Source organism: Talpa occidentalis, unplaced genomic scaffold (genome assembly GCF_014898055.3).
Source record: "Talpa occidentalis isolate TD23 unplaced genomic scaffold, MPIMG_talOcc4v2.1 talOcc4.3, whole genome shotgun sequence".
Lineage (NCBI taxonomy): Eukaryota > Metazoa > Chordata > Mammalia > Eulipotyphla > Talpidae > Talpa > Talpa occidentalis.
In genome coordinates, this window is record NW_023603184.1 from 64,415,799 (window position 1) to 64,434,888 (window position 19,090).

Below are 19,090 nucleotides of genomic sequence, written 5' to 3' on the forward strand. Positions count from 1 at the left end.
CCATTCTAATAGGTGTGAGGTGAAATCTCATTGTGGTTTTGTCTTTCTCTAGTAAGTGAAAGACATGGCTCTCTTGACCATGTGCATGCCTCCTTTGGTGAAATCCTATTTAGATCCTCTGCCCATTTTTTAATCAGCTTGTATGTTTTTTGTTATTGACTTGTTTACTATTTTGGATACTAACCCCTTGTCTACTATATGGTTTGCAAATATTTTCCCCCATTCAATAGGCTCCTTTGTTGATCTGAGAATATTTTCGTTCACAGTACAGAACCTTTTTAGTTTGATGTAGTGCAGTCATCATTATATAGTCTCATTTCTCTTACCATTGGAGAGAAATCCAGACACATCACTAAGGCTGATGTCAGAGTTTATGATATATGTTTTCCTCTACATATTTTATGGTTTCAGATCTTATATTCAAGCCTTTAATTCATTTTGAATTAATTTTAGTATATGATGTAAGGTAGTAGTGTAGATTCATTCATTTGCATGTGAATATCTGTTTTCCCCAGCACCATTTATTGAAGAAGCATTTCTTTCTCCATTAGTTGTCCATACATGTGGACATACATGTGGTTTTATTTCTGATTTCAATTGTTTCATTGATCTATGTGCCTGTGTTGTTACAATACCATACTGTTTTGATTGCTGAGCTGTGTGTCTACAGTCCAGGAATATGATACCTCCATTTTTGTTCTTTTTTCTCAGGATTGTTTTGGCTATTTGAGGTCTTTGTGGACTCACTCTTTTCTATTAACAATTGCTGTTACATCAGTAAATCTGGTTAGCCTTTGATTCACTGCAAATTTTAACACTTATTCTGTTACCATCGATTGGGTTATTGGAAAAGTCAAAAATGCATCATGAATTTTCCGACAACCCAATAGTTCTGATTTACCATGATTCAGTAACCTTATATTCTGTGCCCCAGTTTCTTCACCTATTAAAATTATAAGACTTCATGAGATCTATAACCTTTACTATCCTTTGCAGCAGCCATTCCATGTAAGGCTTGAAATGTGACTATTCATTAACAATTTCTTAAAATTAAATTTAAATAGCTGCATCTGGCTGGTGGCTACCCTACTAGGCAGTGCAGAACTAGATGATCTCTAAGTTCCCTTCTAGTTCTAAAATTCAATGACTTCTAAATTTAAATTCCTAAATTCAAATTTTTTTCATTTTTCCTAAAATGGGATAAATAAATGAACTATAAACCAAAAAGATAACACAACCACACAGGAAAAAAATGATTCCGTAATTGTTGAACATAATATTCTTGCTTTTATTCAGTAGTGAATAGAGCACATTTTATTTTTGTTTATTGCGGTAACACTGATTAAGACACTGTATATTTCAGAGTATAGTTCACATCTCTTCAAACATGTTTTCACACCACATCCACCACCAACACACAAATAATCCTCCACCACAGTGCACTATGTACTCCTCCCCATCTCCCCTTCTTGTAGTCTCATATCTGCAGTCAGATTTCATGAGTTCGCTTTTGAACACAGTATTTTTGACTAGAGTTTCTGTAAAGAGCCAGAGAGAAAATAATTTAGGTGTAACAGATTATAATATCTCTGTCCCAATGTCTTAATTCTACTATTATAGTATGAAAGTAGCCATAAACCTATGGATATCAAAATTAAGTTCACATAATTTCCATAATTTTATGTTATAAAATACTATTCTTTTGATCTTTTTCAAACATTTGAAAACTGTTAAAATCAATTTTAGTTCATGGACCATAAAAAAATATGTAGCAGGTCAGATTTGATCAGCAGACCAGAGTTTGATGACCCATGCCTGTGATTTTATAACCACAGCAGAAAATATTCTAATAACCCAAAATAAATATTAAAAAAAAACTTTTAGCTTTAGCTTTACTTATTAAGTCTTTTTTTTTTATTTATTTATGCATACAAGAACTGGGGTGTAGGCCAAAGGTGTTGGGAGTGAGAGGATTCACCAGAGACAGAGTGGGGAACAGAACAGGCAGAATGAAATACACTGCTCAGGGGAGCAGCGGGCAAGTCAGGAAAGGTCTGCTGCACCATAAGGGCAGCTCCCTGGCCGGGGATTGAACTCGTGCTGCAGTGGCTGCACAGGTTGCGTCACAGGTTGCTTCACAGGTTGCATCTTAATCACTCACACCACCAGGGAGGCCCTACTTATTAAGTCTTAATGCAACATTCAGAAACTATTTTGTTTGTTATTACATGATTACCAGATGAATAAATATGCTAATGTTTTGGGGAACCCAGTGTCTCACTATTAGAGATAAGCAGTCAGACATGACATGGGAGGTGGCTGTACTGTTATAGAGATATTGATACAATCTCATTTTTCAAAAGTTAGACTCTAAGAGACATAACAAAATGTAACACCTATTTTGGAATCCAACCACAGATAAAAGGTGCAAAGTATAAAAGTTGTTTGGGTAACTGCAGAAATCTGAATATGGACTGTATTTTAGATAACGGTATTCTAACAATGCTAAATTTCCTGAGCATTTTCATGTGGCTATATAAGAGAAGGATTTTATTCCTAGAAGATATATGCATGCCGAAGCATTTAGGGGCAAAGTGTCATGATCGTAATGTCTACAATCTCCTAAGAATTCAGAAATCTTAAAAGTATATACACAGAGAGAGAAAGCAAAATGTTAGCAATTGGTGAATCTATATGAAGGGTAGATGGGTATTACTATTCTTGCCACTTTTTCATAGGTTTGAAATTTTTCAAAATAAAACATTTTGAGAAAAAGGTTTAAAAATACTTTCAAATTCTGCCTTTACACTTAACAAAAACAGATTAAAAACCTTAGTTATCCAAAATTATCAAGCAATTAAAAACTCACAAAAAGTTTTCTGTATCGTTGGCAATCCTGTACACTTATTTGAAATGGAGTGTTCTCAAATGAACCATCTTCTTCGCAATGCATTGCAACCATCTATTATGCAATGCTTCAGATACAACTATAAATTAAAATGCTGACAGTGTAAGACACTGGGCTGAGTAACTTAGCTTGATGTTATAACACTATATTTCAATGAAAGCTCCCTCAACCCTTCTCAACTGAACTTGGCAATATAAAACCGAATGTGTCATATTCTTTCAGGACACTGCTATAAAAACTATGAGCTATAAAACTAATACCCCCAAAAAGGAGGAAAAAATCAACTATAGGGCCTCCCCGGTGGCGCAGCGGTTGAGCGCTGGGTTGCGAAGCTGCCGGCAGCCTCTGCGGCGCCAGTTCGATCCCCGGCTGCTCCCCGGCCACCGGAGGAGGGTCCCACATGGCGCGCAGACCTCTCCTGCCGCCCGCTGCTCCCCTCAGCAGTGTACTTCGGTCCTTCTGCCTGCTCTGCTCCCTGCTCTGGCTCTGGTGAAGTCTCTCACCCTCCCGCGCTTCTGACTGTACCCAGTGCTTGTATAAACAAAATAAATAAATAAATAAAAAAAAAATCAACTATAGAAGTAATTTTGCTCTAATATTTCTCTCTATATATTTACTATATCAAATACATTTATATAGCAGTTATTACTCAATAACTACATACAAAGCTTCTTATGTGACAGTGTACTACAACGAAAAAAAAGTATTCCAGATAACCACATGCAAATCAACCACCTGAGACATGAATAGTACCAGACCTGCACACTGATTCACTGATGGACAGGTAGCATTTTCCAAATGCCCTCTGTATATCCTCTCTTCAAATGAAACTGACCTACTAAGAATGCAGAATTAAAATGTTAAAATAAATTTGATTAGCATTGTAAACTGTATCTGAAACACAAGAATCTAAGTGAAACTATTTCTTTAATCAAATTTTTACCTGAGACTTCATTTTTTTGCTTATTTTAAATTTTACAACTCATTTTTTCCTATTTATGCATTATAGCATTTAAAGTACTGTGTAAAAGAGACAGAAATCTAAGATCCCACAGTTCCCTAGTCCTGTGTCTTCAATACACCTCTTTATTCAAGTAAACATGTCAACAAGTTCCCAGTTTGCTAGACATGGTACTAGATACCAGAGATATAAATATGCATACAACTAAATATCTGCCCTCAAGGAGCTCACAGTCTATTTGGAGAAAGCAACTTTAATTCAGTAGAATGATATATTAAAAAGAGATATAAATAAACTATTTTAGTGAGTCAAAGAACTACTGTCTTTTCCTCCTATCTTTAGCTCACCACCTAAGAACTAGAAACAACTTTAGTCATCAGCTAGTTCTTTCCATCTATCCCTATCTTCTAAATTTCTATTCTTTACTCTCCTCCATAGGAGATTTCAACAGTAAAGTCAATCTTTCTTACAACCAGTCAATGAAAATATTCCTTTTTTTTTTTCCTTGTCTAAAAAATCTCAATCTTGTGGTGTATGGGGGCATCATCTTTTGGAATTCAGTGCTTTTTTTCCCAGCAATTTTTTTTTTCCAACAAAAATTTCTCTTTTATTAGTTAGGGGTTAGGTGTAAAACATTTTAGAGGAGAAAAAAGGATGCTAGTTTTCAGAGTTTTTATCCTTTATCTAGTTTTCTGTGTAACTGAAAACAAACAATAGAGTTTATAGTACCTAATGTTTAATGAAATACTTAAAAGCACAATATTTCAAACCACTATGAAATCAACTTAGTGGTTCAAAGTCACTATTTTTTTTTTTTTTTCACAAAATGAAACAGTTATCAAGACCATGATATAAATTGCTCCACTTACTAAGTCTAAACTGTGGAGAAATTACTGACTTTATCTGTTTGTATTACCATCTTTTCATCACTCTTTATGTCTGCTGAAAAGAACTGATTAGCAATATCACAGAGTTTTAATTTAAAAAAGGCTTCAAAGGGCCCAAAACTTAACAATACAAACTAATTGTATACATGGGAAGTAATACTGCTTAAAAGTTAAGACTGTAGGTTTAGGAATCAGACTCCTAGGTAGGTTTAAATCCTTACTAGCTTTATTTATGACTTTAGCTATTAAAATCACTCTGTGCCTCAGTTTAAAATACCTAGTAAATGTTAGCTATTATTATTATTATCATCATTATTGGGTATTACCTCTTTACATTTTCAAAACTAACTTTACTATAAATTTGAAATCCATACTGTACTTTTATGAAAACATTCTAGTTACACGAGAATTAAAACAAAGTGCTGATTTTATTAAAAGCTTCAAATTAAGTGTCTTATATTAGACAATTAGATGAAGTGTTCCTCTTTACTTTCCCCTAGTCTTTCCCTTGTCTAACATATCTAAGTGTTTCATAATGTGACAAATAGAGAGACACAGGCAAATTTATGGACAAACAAGATAAACCCCCCGACCTCATGGAATGTCCACTCCAATAAAGAAAGAAAAAAAAATTATATAGTCCACTATAATAGTAAGCACAGAATGTCTGGGGGTAGGAATGAATTTTCAAGAAAGGTATAACCCTAAAGTCTTCCCCAAAAAGCTATTTGAAAAAAATAAATGAATACAGCAAAGTGGCTGGTTACAAAAACAAAACCAACATATAAAAATCATAATCACTCAAAAAGAATCAAACAACTTGGGAGTTAACCTAACCAAACAGGTTCAGGAACCTATACAAGGAAAACTATAAGACATTATTAAAGATTTAGATAGTGATATTAGGAGAGAGACATCCCATGTTCAATGGATGGGGGGGAATCATCAAAATACCATTCTTCCAAAAACAATATATAAAGTTAACACAATCTCTATCAAAATACCAACAACATTTCTCAAAGAAACTGAACAAAAAATATTAAAATTTATAAGGAACCATTAAAGCCCTTGAATAGCTAAAGAAACCCTCAGGACAAAAAGGGGGAGATAGGCAAGCATCATGTTAATTGACCTTAAACAATACTACAAAGCAACAATAATTAAAACAATATGGCAGTGGCATGAAAACAGATGCATGGATCTACAGAAGTCAAAAGCTCAGAAAGAAATCCACTCATGATACTGGCACCAAATTCATAGAAATGGACCCATGTTTATTGCAGAATCAATTACAATAGCTACAAAATAGCAACAAGCCAGGTATCAATGGATATGGAATTGGATTAAGAGGATGTGGTATATTCACACAATACTCACACACTATTCAGTCATAACATGAAATGTTGCCACTTACAGCAAAATGGAAGGAGTCTGAGGGAATTACATGTAGAAAAGCAAGTCAAAATGACAAAGACAAATAGTAGATGTTTACGTAGAGGATGATTCAACAAAGCAAAATACTTATAAAAACTAGTGGACACTAATAAATGAAGTGAGACTTATGAGATTAAAAGGGAAGGGTGGGGGGAAATAAAGGGATCTAAGGGGGGGAGAGAAAATAGTGCCATATTCAAGGATAAATCTTACTTAATAATTCATTTAAAAATTACTATTGATTACTACATGTCAAATATTATGATGCACACTACACAGTAGAGAAATAAAGACATTTCCTATTTTCACAGAATTCAGTCTAGTGGGGAAAACAGGCATTAGCCAAACAGATACAGAACTGAATACATATTTGAAAATTTAGGTGAGTTGCTCAGCTAATGAACACCATGGTATTAGAAATTCATTAATATGAAATTAATTCTCAAAAATTTTAGGAAGACATAAACAAACGAGGATTTTTAACCCCAGCATCACTTAGGGGAAAATGGCATGACTGAGAAGTTCGTTTTTGAGCAGACTTGAAAGGAAGAGAGAGGATGAACCATGTGGATACTTAGTGTGCCTGAATACTTGAGAGAAAGGTGCTCTAGGCAGAAGGAAGAATAAGTACAAAGACCTGAAGTGTGAGCATATTTGGCCTGTTCCAGCAAAGAGGACGGTGTGCCTTGAAAAAAGTGAACAAGGAGAGCTGTTAGAGATGAGTTTAGAAAGAGACCAGAGCAGAGAGGTTAAGTAGTTCTTGATGGCCATGTAAAAACTTTAGCACTCTAAATAAGAAGCCACTAAAGGACATTATGATTAGGAGCATAATCATCTCCCTTACACTATAAACAGATTGAATATTCAACTTGGAGCATTTTCTACTGACATGCTAGATACAAAAAGCTTAGAATATGTCACAAGGTTGCTACTGGGCTAACATAAAATCAGCTAATATCGACAATATTATAAATTGTTAGGAAAAAACTTTAGGACACTAGGAAATAAATGAACAAGTAATGTAAAAAATGCATGCAACAAGAAGTGAAATTAAATAAACATGAAAAAAGTTCAACTATACATAATCAAAAAGATTTTCAAAATAAAACAAAATGTCATTTATCACCCATTACTAAGGAACCTGATGGTAGTGAAAACTGGCTCAGGTCTACCATCTTGTATCTGAAATCTCTGTTTTGAATTTCAGAACATTTGAATTATACAGAGGTTATATGGCAACAGTAACTTGTACAAAATAACGTTGTTGTTTGGATCTAGAATAACATCCTGTATTGACAGTATTAATATTTAAAATGTCTTTAGAGAACCTTAAAAATATTCACTGTAATAATAACTAAGTAGTATCACATCAGTTTAGGTCAAGTTTGGTTGCTAAATTAGTTAACAAAATTTTTGCTTCTCAGGGTTTTGAGGAATCTCAGAATTGCATAGGAGGAATTTGAACCTTATAAAACCTTTTATATACAACAATGTTAACACAGATCAAAAACCTTGAAAAAGTCAAATGCAAGGTGAGTCATAACATTAAAATTACCTGGGAGAATTTTCCAAATTGCAAAACTTCCCAATAAAGTACCCCATTTTCTTAGTAGTTTCTGTAGTAAGCAACTAAATGATCAGAGTACACACTGTGCTAGATAAGTTGGAAATGGAAATAAACCAGGTTTTTAAAATTCCAATGTAAATAAAGCAATTTGGAAATCATGGGCTATGTAATGATATTTTACTCCAATGTAATAAATATCTAACAAAAAATCTAACAAAAAGAACAACAGCATAATTTTGAAAACTCATAATTCCTAAGTATTTTTAATCTGCTTGGAAAGTTCATTCATTCTTTTCACTGTAAGTACAATCAACATTAATCAGGAAATATTATGTGCAAGGCACTGCATTTATGAGGGAATGTCAGGAGTGAGGTTTAGAGAGGTAGAAAAGACTGACCATCAATTTAAATTTTATCTTATAGGCAAATGGAGAGGCAACAAAAAATTCTGAGTAGAAGTATAATGTGATCAAATGTGCATGTCAGATCATTCTGGCTATAGCTGTGAGGATTAAAATTTAAGGGCAATACCAATGACAGAACTGGAGACTATTGTAAAAGTTCACACAAGACATGATGAATTTTTAATAACACTGAGAAATTTTAAAATCATCCTCCAAAATTTCGGAAGTTTTTTTTTTTAACTCTTGTTTTAGAACTTAAAGATTTGGACTCAAGCCCAGCTCTCTTCTTTCTTTTTTTCTTTTTAGATTTATTTATTTATACATGCACTGGGTACAGTCAGAAGCGCGAGAGGGTGAGAGAATTCACCAGAGCCAGACCAGGGAGCAGAGCAGGCAGAAGGACCGAAGTACACTGCTGAGGGGAGCAGCGGGCAGCAGGAGAGGTCTGCGCGCCATGTGGGACCCTCCTCTGGTGGCCGGAGGGCAGCCGGGGACTGCAGAGGCTGTGGGCAGCTTCGCAACCCAGTGCTCAACCACTCTGCCACCGGGGAGGTCCCCAAAATTTCAGAAGTTTTGCCCAAGCTTTAATTGCCAAATCAAAGTTCAAGTGGTAACAGGGCTACAACAGAGAAAATAAGGGTTGAATGGAAAACTCAATAAATAACAAAAGGTGATCCAGATAGGCAATTAGAAAATGGTATCCAGTAGCTAATAGTAGCAGGCAATAGGCTGTCATCCAGGCAAGCAGAACCTTCACTGTAGAGGTCAGATAAGCAGGAGGTATCCCAGCAATCAGGAAAGACACAATAGGGAAACATGTCTAATTTTATGGTTCCTGATGAAAGGCTTATAGCGGATAGTAGAGAACTCCAGCTACAAGATCAGTTTAGGAATTCAAAAATAGGAGACAGAAAATAGGACAACAGCACAAAAGATACAGATTCTGGACTCCAATTAACCTACTTTCAAAACCTAAATCTGCCATTTTCTAGCTGTGAAAGTTTAGACAACTCAACTTTTTAAGTCTCAATTTCTTCATCTACAAAAAGGGGATAACACTACCTACAGAACAGGGTTACTGGGAAAATTAAATGAGATAGCATACTGTAATATACCCAAAGGAGTTCAACAAAAATTAATTCAACCTTTTCTTTTTCTTTCACTTTCCATCTAAGCTACTGACATAAGAAAGTCTCATTTGGTCACAAAATCTGAAAAGTTTATCCAACAAGATATTAGAAGACCTTAGGTAAAAAAAGTAAAGCAGGTCATTAACACAAAATGCCTCATGGGAGCACTAGTTCATAAGGAAGAGAAACAAACAAATGATTTACACAAATAAAAGTATAAAAAATGGAGCAAAAGGCTAAATAATTAAAATTCGTTAGCTTAACAGTATAGTCACAAAGTAAAAATGTTACTAATTAAAAAAACAAACAAACAGTAAAGCTCTCCATACTGAAGTCAAAGAATCTCCATGGTGTATTTTAAAGTAGCACATACAGTATGCTACTTTCTATATAGAAAGCTAAGAGGGATGTAGTAGGCTATAGTGTATTTTGGTTTTATTTGCATAAATACTGACAAAATACACAAAAAGTAAGCGGTTACCTACAGAGAGCAGCAAAGAGAGTAATATTGAGATGTCTCAAAAAACATTTTTTGTATCAGTTCTTGAAATCTGAATCAAGTAGCCATTATCACCAATTTAAAAAAGTAAGACTTAAATTAAAAAAACTCTTGGGGCCTGAGCGTTCTTATCATATAAACTGCTACACTTATTAGCTACAACTTATCTGTACACATTTTAGATGTATACGAACACATACTTAACTATGACTTACGGGATACACATTTGCAGCTGTATAATAGATGATAAGCTTCTTCAAAGAAAGAAGTATAATAATCTCCCTGAGAAGAAAAACCCTATCTTATGCATTCTGTAACCCATTGCTAAGTAAAGTGCCTGACACCTCACTAGCACTCAAAGAATACATTAAACTGACTGCTTTAGCTAAATGTGTCCATCAAAAGTTACCACCAATTTGGGATATGATTTTTTTAACAAATTAATTTTTTTTTATTGAGGTAACATTGATTTTCATCACAGTATACATTTTAGGGAGGTGGGATCATATCTCTTCGAAAGTATTTATCACAGCATATCCACCACCAATACACATAATCCTCCCAGAGAGGTCACTGGGCTCCCTCAATCTCTTCAAGAGACTGGGTTTGCTGCCACCCCCTTCTCTCTTCTTCTGGTAGCCTCCATTCTGAGCTAGCTTTTAAGGACTTGTTTTGGTTTGGGTTTGTCTGTTCCTTTGTTTTGTTTCTTTTTAGTCCACATATGTATAAGTGAAATCGTTTGGTATTTTGTCTTTCTCTTTCTAACATACTTCATTTATCCAATTCTGGATATAATTTTTAATTGTATTATTGGTGACTTAGCCACAAACAAGAATATACTTGAACTCATGTCTTCATAAAAATGAGAGCTGTTAATTAGCAATTGTATAACAAATTAATAATAAAGATTAACTGTTATCCCTGGATATTCCACCGACTTACATAGAAATGGCAATTATTTGAAAAGGGGACAGGGAACTTACCCAGATATGTACCAAAATTCATTCAGAATATTTCTTTGATAGTAGGTGTTTCACTTACTCATCTTTCAAATAACCCCTACACTGTCTCTGAATCCCTAAAAACGTTAAGATGTATGTAATCTTATAAAAAAGATTTTCTCCTATTCCTCCATAACACGAGATTTTCCTTCTTCCATTGATCACCAAATTCCTTAGAGTGATCCAGTCTGTAGTCAACGTATGTCTAGTTTCCTCAGTTCCATTTGTTATCACACCCCTCTTCTGTAATTCTCAGCTAAGGTAATGAATCACAAACTTTCTTATACCGCAGGATAACTGTGGCAGCATTAAAACAGATTTCCCAAGTAACCATCTCCCCACTCTTCACTCACCCTTTCAAGAACTTTGAAGTCTGAGATGACCTAGGGAATTGACATTTTTAGTCAGTATCTCTGATTCTCATACAGGTGGTCCATCTGAACATTCTTGAAAACTAACTAGGTAAGGGCACCAAACACTTTACAATAGTCAAATTCAAAGCACTTTTGTTCTTTTCTTTCTCTCAGAAGCATCCGACACCTTCTGAAAATTTCCTTCTACTACCACACAACTCACTACCATTCAGTTTTCTTCACTACCTTCTTCACTTCTGAGGGATTTCAACCTTTAAAAAATAGTGGTTGGGGGCTCTGTCAGTGTAGAGTTCCACACATATTTCATAAGTTGTATATCACACCCATTGCTTCACCTATAGAAGCCTAAATCCTGCCACTTTGAGTTCTCAGGTAGTCAGAGGTTATGCAGTCAGTATAAGAGGGGGAAAAATGATGCATCGTCATCACACAAATCTAAATACAAAATATTTGCTCTGCTATTTACATGGTTACATGCCCAAATTCACCCTTTTCTGAATTTCAGCTTTGTTCTCCTTTAGAACTGGGGATAACACTTTTCTAACATTTTTTTGTTCAGATTAAATGAGAAGCTCCATTCCCTTCCTAGCAGGGACTGACAACATGCACAGAGGAACCCGTGTCACAGGCCTCAGAGGTGGCAGGCTAGGGACAACTAGTCTACGGTTGAACAACTGATACGTGCTAGAGGGACTGATCAGAAATGAGATTATTAGATGGTTTCACTGAAATTTGAGAATGCAATTAGATATTGCAGATCAAAGACAACAAACATCAGGGTCCTTCTTTGGTCATCTGGAAGTGAAGGCCTTACTGAGCCCACTGCAGCTAACCAAGTACCACAAGACGCCCCAGGCTCCCGCTGCAGTACATGTGTAGTAGTGCAATGCTAAGAACTGGTTGAAGTTCATGTGTAGGTGCAGGGAGCTTATGGGAAATCTCTGTGTCTTCTTGTCAGTTTTGCTGAGAACCTAAAACTGGTCTAAAAGGGTAAAGATTAAATTAGTAAAAGTTTTCATAATGGAGTGGAAGTTTGACTAACAGTAGTGCGACGGCCTGGAAGAGACTGCGGATGAGAGGGTAACACAGAAGCCAGAGGGAAGGAGGCACAGAGTTCACTGATACAAGGCACAGTGGCTCATGCCGATGGAACACCAGTGACCAATGTGAAACAATCATCACTGCTGACCAATGAAATCATTTCTTATAATTAGGGAAAAGCATATATGACAAAAACTTTTTTTTTTAAAGTTTGTGGGGTTTTTTAAGTTGTAGAATAACTCAAGGAAAAGAAATTGGCTGAAGAGAACTGAGGAGCTCTTTGTGCTGTTCTTGCAACTATTCTGTAGAAATGAAATTTTTTCAAAATGAATGAAAAATTCAATGATAACTCATGTTGGTGCTGTGAAATGACTGGCTCGCATATGCAATAAAAATGATTTATCATTTGCATCCCAGTTGCTCAAATCTTATCATCATTGCTAACTGTTTTCCTCTTTCCCCTATATCCAGATGGACTCTCAGTTCACATGAAACTACCTAATCAGTTTCCAGTTCTAGTACCAAATCCTTTTCTCTGTTTCCCCCATTTCCTACGTCTCTGGCTCTTATTTCTCACCTGGACCACACTGCAATAGCATCCTAACGGGTCTCTCTATTCCATTCTAACGTCATCCTTGTACCACCCTCCCCAATTCCCCAAGGAGCAAACTAAATAAATTTAGGTCACTAGCAATGCAGGAGCACCAAAAAGATATTTCACACACACACACACCAAACAACAAAGTAATAATTATAGGGGGGGTTGAGAGCCAGGCAATGGGGCAGAACTGTAAAAAGGGGAGGAAAAAGGAAGACTCTGACTTGATTATTTATGCTTACTTCAGGATTTGGTATTGGTTTTATTTATTTGATATTGGTATTTATTTTACTTGGTACTGGGTTTTATTCATTACAGAATTGAATGGGAATGCCAGGGGTGAGAAGATACCTTAAATTAACAAAAATTTAGAGTCTTTAAAACAGTGCTTTTCCCACCTTGGCAACACAGAAAACAACTAACACACCAAGACAATTCAAGTCTATCCAAGGTCAAAAGAAACCATCTTGGAAGCTCCAATATACCTAGGTGCCACAGGCTTACCAGCATCTTGCTCTCTGGCACACTGGTAAACCATTTAGGAGATACCAGTTGAGAAGCTCTATTCTAAATGTTTTTAAATGATCCTGCACAGTCCAAAAAGGACCCACCCACACATTTCATCTCCTATCACAGCCAACACACATGTACAGGCACATAGATTCACACCAAAAAGGTGGACACCAACACCCATTCAATATGCAGAAGCACATAAATAAGCTAACTTGCATTTCTCCAAACACACTGTGCAACCTTTCATACTTCTGATTTTTTGCACATGCTGTTCTCGCCACTCAGATCAATTCCAGTTCATTCTCTAAGGCATTTCTCAAATGCCACTACTCATTTCTCCCATATCTTATTACACTTGTCACTCAGAATTGTTTATTGACCCTAGAATTTGAGCTCAAGAACAAGAATCCTGTCTTATTTAACTATATACCATTGATTCCTATAATAAACATGCAAACGTTTTACTTAATTAGCACATAAATGAATGTTCACTGCATCATTCCCCAATAAACCAAATTTTTCAACTATAATCATCAAAACAATAAGGTACAATTTTACAACCAAATTAGCATTTTTCCAAACAAGAACACCCATTGTTCTTTAACAGAGAGATTTGCCATAGAAAGAGTCTGGGACCATTATCCCTATTCTAGGGATAGGAGGAAGGAAACAAAAAAAGCTAAACCCACAAAGGTAATCAGTGTTGACTGTAACAGCAGAAGCTTGAGGAGCAACCAAAATGTTTAACAAGAGGTAGATAGCTATATCAACTATGGCAAATAACCTAAATATCTGTATAGCTGCTTAACCTATACTCATGATGGGGAAACAGGGAAAATAATATCAGCTACCATTTATTGATCACCTCTCCTCACAACAATTCAAGGTCAAGTATGATTATCCTAATTTTACAGACAAGGAAATAGGTTTTGAGGTTATATAAAGTGTCCAAGGTTTTTGAGAGCAGACTCCAGCCCAGATTTATCTGATTCATCTGATTCCAAAATCTGTCATGTTTTCTCTACACTGTACCGTTTCCACTACACAATGTTTTTAATACAGTACATGCAAAATTCTATCTTTATTATACAATTTTATTTTTAAAATACTGACAACTGGAAAGAAACAAAGAAGTCTATCTGAGTGGTAACTAAGGGTGAATTTTGCTTCAATACTTAGATAATTTTAAATTAGCTGAGCACTGGACTAAACTCAATAGGAAATACAAAAGCAACAAACTACATTTTATTTTAATTTTAATTTTTATTAAGTACACAGAATAGTAAAACATAAAATCATAAAGTATTCAACCATAACAATACATAACATACTCAAATATATCTAATGAAATCATGTATTAATCCTGAGGTACTTATTACCAGGGTTCAAAACTTGATCATTATGACTGGGTTAAGCAGCAATCTTCCAGAAAAAGGTGGATGTTAGTGAAGACTGAAAGAAGAGGCAATGGACTGGAGAAAAATGGGAATGTTTAAACTGAGAAAAACAAGGGCAGAGGAAAAACAAGAATGTTTTCTTTCTAACCAAGAACGGGAAATAAGTTAGTGAGATGAAGTTGGTGGAAAGCCTTCAAGGTCAAGCAGATCAGTCTGGGATTAATTTGATAAGCAAGAGGGAACTGAAATATTTTTTAAGTGGGACAGAGGTATGCTAAAACATGGTCTTCAAAGATTCACACTTTGCTCCACAGTAAAGTAATGCCATTGGTTACACAATGTTTTCAACAAACAACTGGGTAGGGGGATAATCTATATCCTTTTATGTGACCTTTATAGATAACTCTTTTCAAAAAAAAAGAAACTGACTGAACAAACCGAAATCCTTATATAAGGTATGCTGAGGGCAGGGAGATCTTTCAGAGATAAAATGCTTGGGATTATAAAATGCCACTGTACATTCTAGTGAGAATCACACTACTTTATAAGAAGGGACCTTGGAGATAATCTTTTAGTACAACCTCTTCACAGTTTCACAACAGATTAAATTGAGGCTCAAGACCTAAATAATGCGCCTAATGTCACATGTAAACTAGCAGAAAATTGAATAATAAAACTTAGATTCTCTAAGTAGCAAGTCCTAAAGTTGTGCTGTCCAATACTATAGATAATAGTCACATCTAGTAATTTACATACAAACTGGAAAAAATTAAATATGATTTAATATTCAATTCTTCATACCCAATAGTCACATTTTTAGTAGGTAATGCCACACATAGCTTTTAGATCACCATATCTGACTGCACAAAGTTTCATAAAACAGCATACTCTAAGGAATAAACTTCAGAGGACTAGTTTGAATTCTGCCTACAACGTTGTGATCCTGGATAAGTTAATTTCTCTTTGCCTCCAATTTGGGGGAGAGAGGGGCAGAGAGCTGGAGATTAATAATACCTACTGCATAAAGTGTATTTGATGATTATGTGGGAAAATATGAAATGCCCCTTCTACTGTCTGGCACATAACAAACAATCCACACTTCCCTTCCGGATCCTTTTTCTTTCTACTCCTCTACATAACGTTCTTGTTAAAAGATACAAACTCAATAACTCGCCTGTATGAATGAGGAAGTATGAATGAGGAAGGGGGTGCTTCTAAGTAAATAGAAAAGAATGTAATAAATTCCCCTTTCTGTTTCCCATCCTATTTTAAATATGACCACAATGAATAATAGAAAGGAAAAGTAATAAATTATACTGTTCCTAAATACTGTACTTCCACACCAAAGAAGATTCTACACTACTGCTATATTATATCCCTTGCCACCATCTGTACTACTAATTGAATATTAAATGAGGAATAACACCTTCCTTCTATAATACTTTCTGCAAACAATAAAGAGGAATTTCAGAATGCTAAACCAAACTTCCAGATTTCACAGCTTATCTACTAAACTGAGAAATTAAACAAATCTAGATAATAGCATTTAAAAAAAACTTCATAACAAAATGCAAACTCATTCTGTAACCAGTGAATTTCTGCCAATATTAAATTTTACTTAGAAGCAACAATTCATATTTAGTCACATTAAATCATTAGTGAGGTCATCAATTTTACATCCCTAATAAGTTACAGAAATAAAGCAGAACTTTTAAACACCCACCAAACAAGACTTTTAAATATTTGCTTAAGTTTTCTTGTTTAAAACTGACCATAGTAAGTCTCACAGAAAAGTTCTCTCAATTTATCAATAACAATGTCTCCTGGAAATTATCTAGTAGTCTCTTAAACTTTGTTCTTAAAGATAATTTAACTCAAAAACATGATCACTGAGCCCCCTTAGCGTGTTCAGAAATAAGACATAAATACTAAATAAATAACACTGCACATTGTACTATCAATTTACAACTCAAATTATGTTTAATAGACAAAACTAAAATATTTTGAATATATAAATAATATTCAATCACAAACTTTACTAATAAGTCTATAGGGGGTCACCTAAGTCTATGGGGGGGTCACCTAAGTTAAAAGAAGAAATTTTACTAGTATCACATAAAGTACTTTATACATGGAAAAAGTTAAGCTTCTACTTGTTAACTGATGAAATCTAATTTGTGAGAGTCTGTAACTTTTTAAAGTCCTTCAATAATAATGAAGTGTACATTGGTCACAGTAGAATAGTTCAAATGAATTTTCCTGAGGCTGCATTCTAAGTACATCTGACCCAGAAAGTATTTTTAGCAAGTGTGTTCAATCAATGCTGGTTTTATGCCTGGCCTAAATTAGAAATTGGGTGTCACAAATTTAAAGTAACAAAGTTACTAGGGACATTTTAAAAAGATACATAATTAGTACAGAAAAAACATCCCAAGTTTGAAACAATTCAATATCTACAGCCAAGAAGCTAAGCAGGTTATTATAAAACAAGCAAAAAGTCACATCCTCATCCACTATTTTTGAGGAAACCTGAATTTTCTAACTTAATAAATTTGAGGGTACTCATTATTATACAAAGTATTAGTTATGGTTTCTTGCATTTTCAAAAATCTCCTGCCAAACCGATTAGTTTAATTACAAATATTACCATGTACAAAAAAAGACTTTGGTTTTATAAACCACTCAAGATCATATCATGGGACCAAGCAGTTTTCAATGGAAAACGGCAACAAAGATATGTATGCCATTTAAAAAAAAGAAAAAAGAAAAGCTTTTCTGGCAATTGGAGCATAAATGTATTTTGACCAAATATAAATAAATATGGTGGGGTCCACAAAATGAGTTCTGTACAAAACACAAATTTGCTTACCAAAATAGATTTTTTTTTTTTAAGACTATATACTGCATTTGTATTTGTCAAATTCAAGACTTAACTGCTATATCTAGTTCCATTCCATTAAGCACACTTAAGGTCATCTCCTCCCCCCCCTTTATAAAAAATGAAAAACAGTACTTTTCTCCAGGACATTAAAGTTCGAAAAATAGGATTTTAAAAAAAAGTCCTGATTTTCCTGTTCATGTCTTCTTTTTATTCAAATCGTCTTTTACCAGTCAGATACACTGGCTTTTTTTTTTTTTTTTAACTCTTTCTTCTTAAACATGCTTTAAACTGTACTGTTTCAACGGGGCCTAAAATCTGGTCCCATAAACCTTGCATTACTCCAAATCTGATTCGAAAAATAGACAGTTGGCATACTGCAGAGGCAGAAGTCCTCCTAAAACAGCCTGAAAATCCTGCAGACGATCCTTGCACACAATCAGCGTCACTATATAATAAAACCCAGACAAACCCGACCATACAATAAAACTCCGGTGCTAACTAAGTTTCTCAGAAATACCCACACTCACAGCTGTGCGAGCATGAACTGTCCCATGTTAGGGACGCCTCGGTGGAAGCCTCGGTAACTCTCCTTAGTGGCATCTCAACTTTTTTTGGCCCCACTACAGATGCCTCAACCCAAGTATCCACCAGCAGAATCCTCGGGGGCTGCGAACTTCACTGGCAGGGACAGTCAGCCCGCGGAGCACGCGGGACGCGTCCATTTCAGCCAATTAAAAAAGAAAGAAAGAAAGAGAAATTCACCAGCAAAGGAGAGCGCAGGAGACCGAGTCCTCACCTGGGCTGGGCGCCCCGACCCTCCCCGCGCCCCAGCGCGCCCCAGCGCGCCCCGCGCCGCGGCCGCGCATCCCGCCCCGAGCCCCGAGCTGAGCGCAGCGGTCCCGGGAAGAAAAGGGGGGCCCGCGGGGGGGGCGCTGGAGCAACAGTCCCCTCCCTTTAAATCCCGCGGGGCTCGCCCCCACGCGCCCCAGGTGCAGCCCCGCCGCCGCGCAGGGCCGGCCGGCCGCGCCTCTTACCTCCGGGTCCCCGCCGCGTCCTCCCGGCTGGAGAAGGAGAGCCTCGAGCCCGGGCGCCGCCGCGCCGCTCCCGGGGGCCCCCTCAGCAGCCCCCCAGCAGCCGCCGCCGCAGCAGCCGCCGCGCCACGGCCCCGGGCCGCCGGCACCGCCTCATCCTGCGGGGCGGCCTCGGGCGGGCGCCGCCGGGAGCCGGGGGAGCCGGGGGGGCGGGCGGCCGGGCGCTCTGCCGCTTCCCCGCGGGGCGAGCCGCTCCACACCCCCCAAAAGTGACGTGGGGGAGGGGACGCCCCGGGGCCGGGGACCTGCCCCCAATCGCCCACCCTTCAGCCGAAGCCGAGGTCCGGCCGCCCCAGCGCAGGCCCCGGCTCAGCCCCCGGGGACCCCGGAGTCCTGAGAGAACAATGTGGGGGCGCCGCGAGGAGCGCAGGGACGGCGGCGCGCGCGAGCGGGAGTCCCGGGCA

At 36.9% G+C, this 19,090-nt stretch overlaps 1 protein-coding gene across 1 annotated transcript in view; it reads right to left on the reverse strand.

Moving 5' to 3' along the window:
- PTPN4 (protein tyrosine phosphatase non-receptor type 4) overlaps window positions 1–18,700 on the reverse strand; it is a 160,515-nt gene extending 141,815 nt beyond the window's left edge. Inside the window, exon 1 of the mRNA XM_037523229.2 lies at window positions 18,630–18,700. The gene's annotated coding sequence lies outside the window, so the exon portion shown is untranslated. The remainder of the gene's footprint in view (window positions 1–18,629) is intronic.
- Window positions 18,701–19,090: the final 390 nt, after the last annotated feature.